Source organism: Heterodontus francisci, chromosome 1 (genome assembly GCF_036365525.1).
Source record: "Heterodontus francisci isolate sHetFra1 chromosome 1, sHetFra1.hap1, whole genome shotgun sequence".
Classification (NCBI taxonomy): Eukaryota; Metazoa; Chordata; class Chondrichthyes; order Heterodontiformes; family Heterodontidae; genus Heterodontus; species Heterodontus francisci.
In genome coordinates, this window is record NC_090371.1 from 64,052,921 (window position 1) to 64,070,177 (window position 17,257).

Genomic DNA, 17,257 nt, shown 5'->3' on the forward strand with positions numbered 1-17,257 from the left:
AGTTGCTGAAGGTAAGCATATAGGTGCAACAGGTGGTAAAAAAGGCAAATGGTATGTTGGCCTTCATAGCAAGAGGATTCGAGTACAGGAGCAGGGATGTCTTGCTGCAATTATACAAGGCCTTGGTGAGGCCACATCTGGAATATTGTGTGCAGTTTTGGTCTCCTTATCTGAGGAAGGATGTTCTTGCTATAGAGGGAGTGCAGCAAAGGTTTACCAGACTGATTCCTGGGATGGTGGGACTGACGTATGAGGAGAGATTGAGTCCGTTAGGATTATATTCGCTGCAGTTCAGAAGCGTGCGGGGGGATCCCATAGGAACCTATAAAATTCTAACAGGACTTGACAGGGTAGATGCAGGAAGGATGTTCCTGATGGTGGGGGAGTTCAGAACCAGGGGTCATAGTCTAAGAAAACGGGGTAAACCTTTCAGGACTGAGATGAGAAGAAATTTCTTCACCCAGAGAGTGGTGAGCCTGTGGAATTCGCTACCACAGAAAGCAGTTGAGGCCAAAACATTGTATGTTTTCAAGAAGGAGTTAGATATAGCTGTTGGGGCGAAAGGGATCAAAGGATATGGGGGGAAAGCTGGAACAGGTTACGGAGTTGGATGATTAGCCATGATCATAGTGAATGGCGGAGTAGGCTCGTAGGGCTGAATTGCCTACTCCTGCTCCTATATTCTATGTTTCTATATTTCCGTCCACCACCAACCCACAGTGGCAGCAGTGTGTACCATATACAAGACGTGCTGCAGCAACTCACCACGCCTCCTGCGACAGCATCTTTCAAACCCACGACCTCTACCACCTAGAAGGACAAGGGCAGCAGATACATGGAAACATCACCATCTGCAAGTTCTCCTCCAAGCCACACACCATCCTGACTTGGAAATATATCACCGTTCCTTCAATGTCGCTGGATCAAGATCCTGGAACTCCCTCCCTAACACCAATGTGGGTGTAGCTACACCAGACGGACTGCAGCGGTTCAAGAAGGTAGATCACCACCACCTCTCAAAGGTAATTAGGGATGGGCAACAAATGCTAGCCTTGCCAGCGATGCCCACATCCCACGAAACAAATTTTTAAAAACCTGTTGCAGAAACTGCCTCTGAAGGATTGGCCTCCACAGCCATCAAAGGTGCACTACATGAAGATACCCCATCTAAATGTATTGCTTGCTGCGCGTCTATCATCTGTCACAGATGGAACGATGCCAACACGCAACGGTGAAGGAACAAGAATTGAGAAGGAGTAAAAAATTTCAGCATGTAATAACCCATGTGGTATATTCTGGTCCATCATAGCGCTAATGCGTCAAAGTTAGCCCTCATTATACCAATCCCACATATCCTTGGATAAGGTCACACTTGGCAGCTAAATCTTTGTTGAAGAATTTGATTATAGTGGAGGAACAATGTGTGCTGCTGCCTCCACTCTCAGCTGCTTTTGTATGATCGCAAAGGCGAGGAGGCTCCAAGACGTCTAGGTAGCTTGGCAGCTGCAATGGATGGTCGGTACAGGATGTTTCTCTGCTTTTGCCCTTTTCTGCAGTCTACATTGTATTACCATTGATACTTCTGGCAGATATGGTGCCAGGACTTGTAGATAATACAAGCAAAATACTGCAGATGCTGGAAACATGTTCTGATGAAAGGTCAGTGACATAAAACGGTTAACTCTGTTTCTCTCTCTCTTCACAGAGTTCCTCACAAGGGTGAGGTGTCTAGTACATGGATTAAACCATCTACTAGACAGCCTCGTAATTGATGTCCTCCCAGAATCACAGTGTGGTTTTAGGGCAAACCGTGGGACAGCCGATATGCTATTTATACCAAGACAACTGCAAGAAAAGTGCAGAGGGCAACATCAGGTTCTATATACGCAGTTCATAGACCTAAATAATGCTTTTGACAGTGAGAGTTGACCTGGTCTATCTATGACAGTTACTCTCCAAGTTCAGATGTCCAAACAAGTTTGTCAAAATCCTGCGCCTACTGCATGATGGCATGGTTGGACGCATTTGTACCTGTAATGAGATGTCCGATGCCTTAGTGCGTGAAGCAAGGATGTGAAGCAGCTCCCCAACTCTTCAATCGCTTCTTTGCTGCAATGCTTATGGAAGCCACCAGGGACATACTTGCAGGCATCAACATTAGGTTCCATTCAGGGAAGCTCTTCAATCTTTCCAGACTGCGGCCTCCACCAAAGTCACAGAGGCAGTAATCAGACAGCTTCTGCATGCAGATGGCTGTGCCCTAGCTGCCCAAACCAAGGAAGACATTCAGACTATGATAAACAAAATCGAGTGCTGCTAAAAACTTTGGCCTTCAAATCAGTGTCTCTAAGACCAAGGTTATGTTTCAGCCAGCACCAGACACACGCTATGAAGCACCAGACAAAACCGTTGACGGCACCAGTCTCAAGGCTGTAGAAAAATTCTCATACCTTGGTAGTGTGCTCTCCAGGGATGCCACTATTGAAGAAGATAACCATGCACACATCCAGAAAGCAAGTTCTGCCTACAGCCGACTCCATGATTGCGTCTGGAAGCAGCATGGCATTAAGCTGAAGACTAAAATCAAACTCTATCAGGCCATCACCCTTACCACTCTGCTATATGGCACAGAATCCTGGGTCTGCTATAGATGCCATATCAAAACGCTGGACGCTTCTGCCAAAGAAACTTCAGGTCCATCATAAGCATTCAATGGGAGGACAAAAAATCACAAACAATGAGGCCCTCCATGTTGGGCTCAACAGCATAGAGATCACCCTCCAGAAAATTCAATTTATCTGGGCAGGCCATGCCTCCCGCATGGATGATTATAAAATCCCCAAGCAGATCTTCTGTGGGGAACTGTCTCAGGGCAAACAACATCAAGGTGCTCATTAGAAATGATATAAAGACAGCCTAAAAAACAGCCGTACAAACTTTTGCAATGCAGATCACCTGTCTTGGGAAAACACTGCAGCCCAGCCAACCGGAAGCAAGCGCTGAAATTTGGTTCAGCATATTTCAAGGACCATCTACGCCAAACCCTCAACATTCGATCTGCTCAGAGGAAGGCCAGAGGTGCCGCAGCTGCAGAAGCTCCCCCAAGCACCAATATGGATTGCCAGTCCTGTGAACATCCATGCCGATCCCATATCGGACTCTTCAATCATGAGAGGACCCACAGAAGACGAGGAAATCAATTACAGCTAGGACACAGTCGAACAACGAGGAGTCTACCACAATCCTTGGATAACCACGGTGCCCTCATTCATCAAAAGCACTGATTGCTCATAACTGGGATATAAAAATTGGCAACTTTTTTGACACTTGTCCAAGCCACCAATGGCATTTGCAATGAGAAAAATCAACAGCTGATGTTAGCTCAGATTGTGCAATTAGAACGTCATTACATTTTCAAAACCTATTTTGCCACTTGTAGTGTGCACATCGTACAACAAAGTACCCCAACCAGAACGCTAGTCAACATGTAGACCAGAAACTTTGTTAGCCAAATAGGCACAAAAAAAATCAACATACCTCAGTCATATTCATCACTGAACACTAAGAAGGAATACCTGCCCAACAAAATAAGTTCAGGAGCATATAATCCCTGAAATCACCAAATTTTCAATTATAAAAAAAGGTTTATTAGCTTATTCTGCAATAATTACTGTTGGGAACATGACTTGGAAATTAAAGCACACAGACCATAAAGAATACTGGGCTGGAGGGGAGAGGGCGGCAAAAGTTGGGACTGTTTCTTGGGCTCTGAGGTTCACATGCTAAGTCAGTATATCGACAGTATTATCTTGTAAAGAAAGACAGACACCAAGATAGCGAGATCACATGTTTAATATCAACACACACTGGGCATGCTCATAACATAGCAATACGTTATACTGCTTCCCCCTTTTTAAAAAAAAAATTTAACTATTTACAGGTACACTAACTATACAACTTCAAAAACAAAGAAATCTTTGGGAATATGCACACTTGGCAAAATAACAACTGATTCTTTAAACACTATCGATAAATCAAGTCTAACAACTAATTTACAAAGTCTTCCTGATCTCCTCAAGTTTTGGTGTAGCGTTAGAATTTTGGGCTGTCTGTTCAGGACTTACAGAAGATTGTTTTTTTTAAAAAACTGGTACTTCAGTTCACACCCTGGCAAAAGTTCGCTATCAAGTAGGTCATGCTCAAGTCTTAGACCATCCCTCTGTTATGGACAGGTGGTAAGGGGTGTGGGTGGTTCCCACTGTTCACCTCCCAACTGACCGCAATTGTGTTTTGTTAAAAGTGGCAAGTTAGTCTGAGTGTTTTTTCTAGGGTCAAATAAACAGATAAATGATGGCTATCTTTTTTTAACCTACGAGAAAACCCATTTCTTTTTCATAATTCCCAAAATGGTCGCAACCTCACACACGCACATATTTATTTATGTGTACACACAGAATAGATAGAGAGAAAAAGTGTAAGTGGTTTAAAGTTGAAAGTGAGGTAGGTGTTCGTGGTTTACGGTAAACTTGTTGACTTTTTCTCAGGAGGACAGCCTCTTTTAAGGGGGCAGGCATGGGTGTTTGTAGTCTTGAACTTGTTGAGGTGTAGATTTTCTGGCGGTTAAACTTCGGGCTGGAGGTGGCAGTCACTTTAGGTTCTCTGCTGCAGCAAGTTAAAGTGTTAAATTAGCAGCAGGGCTTCTTCCTTGCTTGGCTGGATCTCTTTCACAGACCCTGGCTGGAATGCTTTCTGTGATGTCGGCTTGATCTCTCCTCTCTCTCCATTACATTCGAGTTTCTGTTCGGAGACACATGGCCTTCTCCCCTGGTGTGATCACACAATGGGCCAGGATGTGGAATCCATAACTATCTACTGATGTCTGGATGGGTACCATTCTGTTATGATGTGGCTACTTCACACCTATTCAACTTTTGTTTAGGCTTTCAGTCAGTTTGTTTCTGGAACCCTTTGTTCATTCATGGTGATTAAGAGTCACTAATATGCAATATTGCTCCTTTCAATTTCAAAAGGGTTCTCAGCAGAGCTATTTCAGCAAAGTTAACGACTTCCATCTTGGCAAACAAGTCTGTTTATTGCCAGAACAGAAGGGGTCACCTGACGGCTACTCCATTTTGACTGCTGTCTAAGTGTCCGTGTTCTTGTGATTTTGTTTAGCAGTTGACTTTTTAAATTCATAATTCTTCCATTTCATTGTTTATTTCATCAGTGCTCCTTCCCTACATGACACCTCGCTGGGATCATGTGATCTACATGAACTCTTTGAAATGGTCAGGTCACCACCATGACCACGATTGCAAAGAAGTTTTAGGCAGCTTATTTCTACAGTTTGGCCAAATGGTACATTTGCTAACCAATGATTCTAGATCACTATCTAGACCAGGTCAATAAACAAAGTGTCTGGCTATGGATTTGATGCTAACTATACCTGTGTGTTCAGTATAAAGTTCTGCCAGAATCTTGTCCCTTTAAGAACTAGGTACTACCACTCTGTGAACCCACTTAATACATCCCTGTTTACATGACAACTTGTAACTTCTTAACAACTTAATAGAATTCTTTGAGGAAGTGACAAAGTTGATTGATGAGGGACGGGCTGTCGATGTCATATACATGGACTTCAGTAAGGCGTTTGATAAGGTTCCCCATGGCAGGCTGATGGAGAAAGTGAAGGCGCTTGGGGTCCAAGGTGTACTAGCTAGATGGATAAAGAACTGGCTGGGCAACAGGAGACAGAGAGTAGCAGTAGAAGGGAGTTTCTCAAAATGGAGACGTGTGACCAGTGGTGTTCCACAGGGATCCGTGCTGGGACCACTGTTGTTTGTGATATACATTAATGATTTGGAGGAAAGTATAGGTGGACTGATTAGCAAGTTTGCAGACGACACTAAGATTGGTGGAGTAGCAGATAGTGAAGGGGACTGTCAGAGAATACAGCAGAATATAGATAGATTGGAGAGTTGGGCAGAGAAATGGCAGATGGAGTTCAATCAGGGCAAATGCGAGGTGATGCATTTTGGAAGATCCAATTCAAGAGTGAACTATACAGTAAATGGAAAAGTCCTGGGGAAAATTGATGTCCAGAGAGATTTGGGTGTTCAGGTCCACTGTTCCCTGAAGGTGGCAACGCAGGTAAATAGAGTGGTCAAGAAGGCATACGGCATGCTTTCCTTCATCGGACGGGGCATTGAGTACAAGAGTTGGCAGGTCATGTTACAGTTGTATAGGACTTTGGTTCGGCCACATTTGGAATACTGCGTACAGTTCTGGTTGCCACATTATCAAAAGGATGTGGATGCTTTGGAGAGGGTGCAGAGGAGGTTCACCAGGATGTTGCCTGGTATGGAGGGCGCTAGCTATGAAGAGAGGTTGAGCAGATTAGGATTATTTTCATTAGAAAGACGGAGGTTGAGGGGGGACCTGATTGAGGTGTACAAAATCATGAGAGGTATAGACAGGGTGGATAGCAAGAGGCTTTTTCCCAGAGTGGGGGTTTCAATTACGAGAGGACACGAGTTCAAAGTGAAAGGGGAAAAGTTTAGGGGGGATATGCGTGGAAAGTTCTTTACGCAGAGGGTGGTGGGCACCTGGAACGCATTGCCAGCGGAGGTGGTAGATGCGGGCACGATGGAGTCTTTTAAGATGTATCTAGACAGATACATGAATGGGCAGGAAGAAAAGAGATACAGAACCTTAGAAAATAGGCGACATGTTTAGAGAGAGGATCTGGATCGGCGCAGGCTTGGAGGGCCGAAGGGCCTGTTCCTGTGCTGTAATTATCTTTGTTCTTTGTTCTTTTGTGGAATGGTTTCAGTTCCTCGTCTGTACACAGGTCAAACTCTGTCCAGCCCAAGTCTGTTCATAGACTCCTTTTAAAACCCGGTCAATTGCAGTGATTGGAAAGTCCTCATCCACAACTCCTACTATGAAGATTGCACCTTGTCATGAACATGCTATGCTGAATGCTGATTTTCAATTCATCGGTTGGAAACCTAAATTAAACTTTTAAAAAGAAAGCTGGAAACCTAAATTCAAATTTTAAAAGAAAGCAGTTAAGATAGCCACCGCAATTTGCATTGAAATACCTCACATTTCAAGGTATTCAGGTGGAGACAGATGTCTGAATAGCCCTCATCCAGAACAATAGTTTAAACAGTTTAAATGAGCTACCTGGTATTGCCTTCATTAGCAAGACATTCAAAGCCATCTTGGAACATTAACACTAGTGGAGACGAACCTCAAAGAGTAAACACTGAAACAATGAGACCTGAGAGAGATTGGAATTCTTAGACTTGGATCTCATTAAAGTGCAAAAAATAGACTGGGACAATCATGTGACAGTCCATCCACCTGTGTGAAAACCTGGAGTTTCTTTTGAATACATCAGACAAGCATCTGTTTTTTAACCAGTGAAGACCAAGTAGGTCTGTCTGTCTGTCTCTCTCTCCAGGCAACACTAAGTTTCGAACCCTGACTGCAGGCTGCAAAACCTCCAAGTCTATCATTGCTGCAGGCAGAGACTCCAGGGGGAAAACCATCTACATCAATGTCTCCAAGAAAATCCTGAAGTAGGTGGCTACCTCTACCAGCCAGAAACTTCAGGATTAGGAGTTCAGCTGGAAGACAACTGAATTACCAGACTTGACAGACTGTATATTCTTTTATTTGTTCTGGACTCTAATCCAACCAATCTAGCCTTCTTCACTCTGTAACCTATTTGTGTGTTGGTGATTCTCTTTTATTTAGTGGGGGTGGGTGAGTGTGGGGGTGGGTGGGGGTGTTGAAGTGGAACCAGTAGGGCAACATCAAGTAGATTATTTAGCATTAGGATACGTTAACAGTCTTGGAAGGAAGATGGAAGCACTGTAATTATGGGGAACCAGGGCATGCGTGGCAATGGTCATGGGAAGTTGTACAATTCAGAAGTCTAATTGCCTTCACATCTGTGTAAATATGCTGTCCTTGAGATAAGAATGTGACCGCAGGAGGCACAGGGTGCCATAAACTATTAAAAACACCAAGCCTCAAGGATGGGGAGGAGACGACAGGGGAAAGATTAGTGAGACAATACAATCCAGTTTATTGATCAAGCTGCTCTTTGGAATGTATCAGGGTTGTGAGAACAAATGAGTAATGGTTATTGTATTCTATAAATTTGTACTACAGACTCTGTTTCATTGAGAAGCCTCTGGATCTTTCACCAGACACTTCTCCCTTGCACCGGGGCTTGAATAAACCTTTATTTACTTTAATCCCGGGGACTCAAGACAATTTATTTTCTCCACAACAGTGTGGGTGTCTGGGTGTGTGTGTGGGTGAGAGAAAGTTGGAGCATAGTTTATTATTTTTACTTAGATTGGGTTTTGGTTTTAAGTATAGTAAACAAACCTCTTGTTCAAACGCAAGAAAACCTGTCCGATTGATTCTTTTATGATCATAGCACACAAAGGGTTAAACGCTCACTGAATTGGTAAACACGTCCACTGGTTAAAAGAAATAAACCCTGTTACGGTCAAGCAAGGAGAGGGACAAGAGGGGAGCCTTTTGACCCCTCCTTACCTGATCGTAACAATCTTCACAGCCTACTTTTGAGTCTTCATGCAGAAAACGTGACAACGTGTCAGCTATAACATTCTCCTTTGAACTACGATATTCAATGTTGTAGTCCTACTGTGACAGAAGTACAGCCCACCACTACATCCTTGATGCTTCCACTGTCAATATTGCAGACTTTGGACCCAGAATAGCTACATGGGTCTATTATCTGTAACTAGCGCAAAGTTTCGACCAACAACCTACTAAATGGCTCCCCAAAAACTGGCATGGGAATTACAGGTGCCGGTCTTATGGCAGCTTGCGGTTTTCCCACAATCTGGCACATATGGCACATTTTACAAAACTGCACCATGTCCTTGCAAAGACTTGGCCAGTAAAAATGTCGACCTATTTGTGGTCTTCCGCATCCCCACATGTCCCGCTATAGGAATTTCATGGGATATCCTTAATATTTCCTGGTGATACTTGAGCGGTACCACTATGTGGTGAACAACCATTCATTCTTCATTCGCAAGCCTGTGAGGAGGTCTCCACTTCCTCATCAGAATAACATTTTTACTATAGTAGCCTTCCGGAACTCCCTTTGCTTTAGCTCCCGTGAAAGCCAGTTGTGCCACTTTATTTAACTCTGGATCGGCTTGAGCCTTGATCAGAGAAGACTTACTCAAAATTTCCTTGGGATTATCCAGGTCCCCAAAGAAATTTTCAGATATTTAACTGTCTGACCGTGGTGCCAATTTTACCTCCAACAATGGAACTTGTTTAGCCATTGCTCGGGTCACTACACATGAAGGAAAAATGCCTGGAACATTTTCCTGCAACTGCTCTGCCTCTTCGATTTCACAAGTTCTTTCCATGACTACTGGAGAAGCTACTACCTTCGTTCCAGCCAAATCATTCCCCAGGAGCAGGTCAACTCCGTCTACAGACAAACTATGGACAACTTCTACAGTTACCATTCCAGACACCGAGTCACATTCTAGGTGCACCTGATACAAAGGTACGGGTATATACTCCTTGCCAATACCATTCATTAAAGCCATGGCATTCAGCGCGCTCTCTGGTAGAAAAGGTATTCCTTTTTCCCTGCAAAAGAGTTTGTGTGGCTCCTGTATCCCGAAGTATAACTACAGATTTAACTGCCTCACTTGAGGAATAAGAAGTTACTTTTCCTTTTGACAAGAATTTTCTATATCTTTCAATTATCTTATTCACGTCCCCCACACTCACAGCAGTTTTTGTACTTGGCCTTATAGCTGCAGTCAGAGCCAAAGCCCGATGTGTCATACTCTCGGTCAGGAACCCCCTTCTCTACATTGGCTTTGTGTACCCCAATAAGTCCCATGGGTTAACCCCGCAACTTCCAGCATTCTGCAAGAAGGTGCCCCACCTTGTGACAACGGAAACACTTAGGCTTGCGGACCTCACTTCCACCCTTAGCATCTTCCTTTCTGGCCTGCGGAGGAGATCGGGGAGCATTCCCAGCTGCCCCTTCTTGTCCCCGGCTACTTGCCTTCCTTTCACCCTCCCACCTTCTATCCTTCTCAGGTTTGTGGGGGTGTCAGACAAAGGGTTTGGGCTTATAAGCAAGCTCGTAATCATCAGTGATTTCCAATGCCTGTCTGGCTGTTGAGACTTTCTGGTTCTCTACATGGGTTCTAACTGAAAGAGTGAATTTTTAAATTTTTCTAGGAGAATTAGTTCCCTCAGGGCCTCATACATGGCCTCGATCTTTAGTGCCCGCATCCAATGATAAAAATCAATTTGCTTTACCCTGTCAAATTCTTTATACGTCTGTACAGGTTGTCTCCAGAGGCTCCAAAATTTCTGCCTGAACGCTTCAGGGACCAACTCATAAGCAGTGAGAATAGCCTTTTCTGCCTTCTCATAATCTGCAAAAGCCTCCTCAAAAAGCATGGCATAAACCTCATGAGCTCTGCCCAACCTGCTTTGCATAAGCAGTGTCCAGCTTTGCTTTGGCCACTTCATCTGTTTGGTTATCTTTTCAAATGAAAAATGTCTCTACATCCCTTTCCTCAAAGTTCGGAAGGGCTTGTACAAATTTAAAAAGCTCTCCACTGGGTCCTGGGCTGGAGACAGATCTTTCCCCCCCAAAATGTTCATTGGAGTCAAGACCACCCCTTCATCTTAGTTCCAACTTTTTTGATTCAAATTCCCTTCTCTTACACTTTCTCTTTGAAATTCAAGCTTAAGTTTTTCCAATTCTATTTATTTTTCTTTGTCAAGTTCAAGCTGCCTCACCTGCAACTGAGGTTCATCTAATTCAACTATACTACCATGCGGTTTGCCTTCTTCTTCTAATCGCAAATGCTGTGCTATCACTGCAATTATGTCTGCTTTCTTAGCTCCTGGTTTTAACTTTAACACCAACAATTCTGCCAAATCCTTTAGCCTAGCCTAGGTTAAGTTTCTTAAATCACTCAGGGATACACGCTCCTTCCCCAGAAAGGTCATAGCAACTGACAGAGTAAACTTTATTCTAATGCACAAGAAACCTTTTTTTTCCCCACTTTTCCCCTTTTCAATTATTATTACCCCACTTATAATTGTACGTCTTCGGTATTGGGTTATCTTGCACAGATCCCCCAATTATATGTTACGACCAAGGTGGGAGGAGTGCACTGTCTTTTCTAGTTCCACTTCTCCACAGGCCACAACATATATTTAAATGTTTACCCAGTTACCAATGTGTTCAATCATACACTCTACTCTTTATCCCAGAATAAAATACACCAACCAGGTTTCTTTAATAAAAACAAAATTATCACTTTATTATAAAACAAGACTCAACCAGTAATGCAACAAAGCATTAACAAACGGACTGAAATACAGAAGTTCCCTTTTTACCTTAGACACACACATATGCTAACTGAAAGAGAGATTTTTTCTTTAGAGCACTATTACAAAAAATAAGACATAAAAGAATACTTTGGCCAAATACTTATTAATTCTTGAAGAAAAAAAGATACAGAAAGATGTCCCTTTTTGTTTTTGGCGTCCCAAATCCGCGTAGACGGCTGTCACTGGGATCTTTCTAGAACAGTTCTTTCCAGGCAACACTGAAGAGCTGTTTGGCAGGCTTTATGGGGAAATGCAGCAACAGGGGTTTCTGGCAGGTCTTTCAGGAGGATTGCAGCATCAATTTCTCTATTTCTTGCACTCGCTTCTAAGAGCTTCTCAAAGAGAGGGAAAGGTGGCAGGCTTTTCAAACGATGGAAAAGACTGAGCTGGGGTTTTGTCCTGGTAGGGTGATTTTTAAACTCCTTTCAAAACACTGTCTATAGCCCAACCAAAAAACAATATCTCAAGAGTCAAGCCTCTTGACTCATATAAATCTTGACCTGTCACTTCTCGGTAAACATCTTCCCCATGTCAAAAGGTTCCTGCTGGGTAATTATCTGAAGACAGGTGACGTCCAGTAAGGGTTGTTTAGAAACCAAGTCCAAAAGATCTTCCGATGACCCTAGGGGGAAAAAAATCCCCAAATAAAACAATGTCCATAATTCTAAAATACATGAGTCCTCAAAAAAATACTTAACAATGAGTAACTTGAGAGACTTGCCCTTATATTGGGTATTGCACTCCAGTTGTCCATATGTTTCTAACACATCACCAGAGTGGGTTTTCAACTGAACTGTGCTCTCAGTTAGAGATATTTTGCTGAATTTGTTCTCATACGTGTCTCTTCTCATAATTGAGCAATCTGCAGCCATGTCAATGTACATGTTGATGTACAGTTGATTTACCAACACTTTTGTGCAAAAGTCTCTGTCAATGACAGGATCGGACAAAGTCAACATGGATTTACGAAAGGGAAATCATGCTTGACAAATCTACTGGAATTTGTTGAGGATGTAACTAGCAGAATAGATAAGGGAGAACCAGTGGATGTGGTGTATTTGGACTTTCAGAAGGCTTTCGATAAGTCCCACATAAGAGATTAGCATGCAAAATTAAAGTCGATGGGATTGGGGGTAAGGTACGGACATGGACAGATAGCTGGTTGGCAGACAGGAAACAAAGAGTAGGAATAAACGGGTCTTTTTCCGAGTGGCAGGCAGTGACTAGTGGGGTACCGCAGGGATAAGTGCCAGGACCCCAGCGATTCACTATATATATTAATGATATGGATGAGGGAATTAAAATTTTTTTTTTTAATTAATTCACGGGATGTGGGCGTCGCTGGCTAGGCCAGCATTTATTGCCCATCCCTAATTGCCCTTGAGAAGGTGGTGGTGAGCTGTCTTCTTGAACCGCTGCAGTCCATGTGAGGTAGGTACACCCACAGCGCTGTTAGGAAGGGAGTTCCAGGATTTTGACCCAGCGACAGTGAAGGAACGGCGATATAGTTCCAAGTCAGGATGGTGTGTGACTTGGAGGGGAACTTGCAGATGGTGGTGTTCCCATGTATTTGCTGCCCTTGTCCTTCTAGTTGGTAGAGGTCGCGGGTTTGGAAGGTGCTGTCTAAGGAGCCTTGGTGCATTGCTGCAGTGCATCTTGTAGATGGTAAACACTGCTGCCACTATGCATCGGTGGTGGAGGGAGTGAATGTTTGTAGATGGGGTGCCAATCAAGCGGGCTGCTTTGTCCTGGATGGTGTTGAGCTTCTTGAGTGTTGTTGGAGTTGCACCCATCCAGGCAAGTGGAGAGTATTCCATCACACTCCTGACTTGTGCCTTGTAGATGGTGGACAGGCTTTGGGGAGTCAGGAGGTGAGTTACTCGCCTCAGGATTCCTAGCCTCTGACCTGCTCTTGTAGCCACGGTATTTATATGGCTACTCGAGTTCAGTTTTCGGTCAATGGTAGCCCCTAGGATGTTGATAGTGGGGGATTCAGCGTTGGTAATGCCGTTGAATGTCAAGGGGAGATGGTTACATTCTCTCTTGTTGAAGATGGTCATTGCTGGCACTTGTGTGGCGCGAATGTTACTTGCCACTTATCAGCCCAAGCCTGGATATTGTCCAGGTCTTGCTGCATTTCTGCACAGACAGCTTCAGTGTCTGAGGAGTCGCGAATGGTGCTGAACATTGTGCAATCATCATCGAACATCCCCACTTCTGACCTTATGATTGAAGGAAGGTCATTGATGAAGCAGCTGAAGATGGTTGGGCCTAGGACACTACCTTGAGGTACTCCTGCAGCAACGTCCTGGAGCTCAGATGATTGACTTCCAAAAACCACAGCCATCTTCCTTTGCGCTAGGTATGACTCCAGCCAGCGGAGGGTTTTCCTCCCGATTCCCATTGACCTCAATTTTGCTAGGGCTCCTTGATGCCATACTCGGTCAAATGCTGCCTTGATGTCAAGGGCAGTCACTCTCACCTCACCTCTTGAGTTCAGCTCTTTTGTCCATGTTTGAACCAAGGCTGTAATGAGGTCAGGAGCGGAACCCAAACTTAGCATCAGTGAACAGGTTGTTGCTAAGCAAGTGCCACTTGATGGCATTGTTGATGACACCTTCCATCACTTTACTGATGATTGAGAGTAGACTAATGGGGCGGTAGTTGGCCGGGTTGGATTTGTCCTGCTTTTTGTGTACAGGACATACCTGGGCAATTTTCCACATTGCAGGGTAGATGCCAGTGTTGTAGCTGTACTGGAACAGCTTGGCTCGGGGCGCGGCAAGTTCTGGAGCACAGGTCTTCAGTACTATTGCCGGAATGTTGTCAGGCCCCATAGCTTTTGCAGTATCCAGTGCTGTCAGTCGTTTCTTGATATCACGTGGAGTGAATCGAATTGGCTGAAGTGTGGCATCTGTGATGCTGGGGACTTCAGGAGGAGGCTGAGATGGATCATCAACTCGGCACTTCTGGCTGAAGATTGTTGCAAATGTAATATATCCAAGTTTTCAGACGACACAAAGTTGGGTGGGAGTGTGAGCTATGAGGAGGATGCAGAGAAGCTCCAATGTAATTTGGACAGATTGAGTGAGTGGGAAAAGACATGGCAGATGCAGTATAATGTGGATAAATCTGAGGTTATCCACTTTGGTGGCAAAAACAGAAAGGCAGATTATCTGAATGGCGATAGATTGAGAAAGGGTGACGTGCAGAGAGACCTGAATGTCCTTGTGCACCAGTCACTGAAAGTAAGCATGCAGGTGCAGCAGGCAGTTAAGAAGGCAAATGGTATGTTGGCCTTCATAGCAAGAGGATTCGAGTACAGGAGCAAGGACGTCTTGCTGCGATTATACAAGGCCTTGGTGAGACCACATCTGGAGTATTGTGTGCAGTTTTGCTCTCCTTATCTGAGGAAGGATGTTCTTGCTATGGAGGGAGTGCAGCAAAGGTTCACCAGACTGATTCCTGGGATGGCAGGACTGGTGTATGAAGAGAGATTGGGTCGATTAGGCTTGTATTCCTACAAAATTCTAACAGGACTGGACAGACTAGATGCAGAAAGGATGTTCCTAATGGCGGGGGAGTCCAGGACCAGGAGTCACAGTCTAAGGATAAGGGGTAAGCCATTTAGGACTGAGATGAGGAGAGATTTCTTCACCCAGAGAGTGGTGAACCTGTGGAATTCTCTACCACGGAAAGCAATTGAGGCCAAATCATTCAATATATTCAAGAAAGAGTTATAGTTCTTAGGGCTAATGGGATCAAGAGATATGGGAAGAAAGCGGGAACAGGTTACTGAGTTTGGATGATCAGCCATGATCGTATTGAATGGCGGAGCAGGCTCGAAGGGCCGAATGGCCTACTCCTGCTCCTATTTTTCTATGTTTCTATTTGAGTGATTGCTAGTGGCATAAATGCTGTACAACCCTAACTCCTCTTCACTTGAGCACTCTGGCTTCACTTCAAGATTGTGAACTCCACCCTTGTGACATTGCTGTTTTCCATTACTACGAGTAAGAGTTCTCTTTCCTGCTTTGGCCTTTGCTTAGCAAGCAATTGCAATATGGCCTTTCTTTTGGCAATTAAAATATTTGGCATTTCTGTACTGACATGCCTGTGCTGTGTGTTTGCCACTGCAGCAACAAGCCACTAAACTTTATCAACAGCACTCTTCTGATTAGGTATCACTGCTTGAGACTTGGCAGAAGGCTTCTGACAGTGGACAGAAGTTGTACTAGTCACTTGCATTAGGATGAAATTCCCGAGCATTCTTTGATGCCAACTCCATGGCAGAAGCAATCGTACATACCAGCTGAAATGTAAGACTTTGTGTGTTTAGTAACTTCGACCAAATTATTTCATCCACCAATCCACACATGAATCTGTCTCGTAACGCACAGTCTAAGAATGTGCCAAAGTTGCAATGTAGTGATAAATTCTTCAGTGCCACAATATACTCACCAAATGTTTCACTACTTTTCTAATTTCTGGTTCCAAAGTTGTAGTTTTTCGCTATCTCTAATGGTTTAGGATTAAAATGTTCCTCCAGCTTAGTGATGATTATTTTGAATGTCACATCTTTTGCCTTGTTAGGAGCAAGATTTGTTTGCATGCCACACACTTATGGACCAATTTCCTTTAGCAAAGAGAACAGAAGGTGCGAGAAATACTCAGCAGGTCTGGCAGCATCTGCAGAGAGATAGAGAAACAGAGTTAACATTTCAGGTCTGTGACCCTTCATCAGAACCTGATGAAAGGTCACAGACCTGAAATGTTAACTCTGTTTCTCTATCTCTCCGCAGATGCTGCCAGAGCTGCTGAGTATTTCCAGCACTTTCTGTTCTCATTTCAGAGTTCCAGCATCCGCAGTATTTTGCTTTCCTTTCGTAAAATTGCTTTCTTGTTCTCAAGAATTGCCTTATTCTGAGTCTGGGCCTCTTTACTTTCACCTTCGAGTTCGAATATATCATTAGCTCTGAAGAACATGTCCATTCTTTCAACGTATGAACTGAATGGCTCTCGAGCTCTATCATATATTCCTCGCCTTCTGAAGTATCCAGTGGGCACAGCCATTGTGTCCTATTTTCAAATGTAACAGTGACCCAGTATACATTTTACTGTGGCTGTCTGTAATAGTGACAGAAACCCCCACTGAAAGCTTAACACCATATCAGATGAAATTTCAGTGTGTAATGATCCATGTATTTTATTCTGGCCCATTAAAGTTATGCAATGGTGACAATGATACAGTAAGCAGGCGTTCCCAACATGTTTTCTCAATAAAAATTATTTCATAGGAGGTGTGGAAAGGAGATTGTGTCTTGCACAGACCAAAAGTGGCACAGAGGCAACAGGAAAAGTGCCACAACTAAAATATTTTAATTTTGAGGTGAAAGGACTATGGGGTAGATTTTCATCTGTACTGCCAGCAGAAATCAAGTGGGTAGAATCACACACCCATACCAGATCATGTCAGATTTTCCCTCCATTCAAAAGAATGCAGGAAAACAAAATCAGGCCGGCTCTGCTACCAACATGCAATCTTTCCTGTCCAAGCTAGCCTTCCTGCACTCTGTTCATGTGATACAGATGAACATCTATTCCCCGCCCCCCCGCCCCCAACATGACCTTATAATTTACACATACATGTGTAGGAATAAATATGATCGTCCCTGGAAAAAAAGCTTTGCTGTACTTTGTCATTTACAAGATTATTAACTTACACTCACTGAGGTTGCAAGATATCAAGGTGACCATTAATCTTTTTTCATTGACGTCACAGCATACTGTAGCACACATTCAGGACAGCTTCATCAATGCA

General features: G+C 43.7%; 1 protein-coding gene across 2 annotated transcripts in view; it reads right to left on the minus strand.

Annotated features, from left to right (window-relative positions):
• The window catches only part of il11ra (interleukin 11 receptor subunit alpha), a 180,783-nt gene that overhangs the window by 146,329 nt on the left and 17,197 nt on the right, over positions 1-17,257 (minus strand). The window lies entirely within an intron of this gene.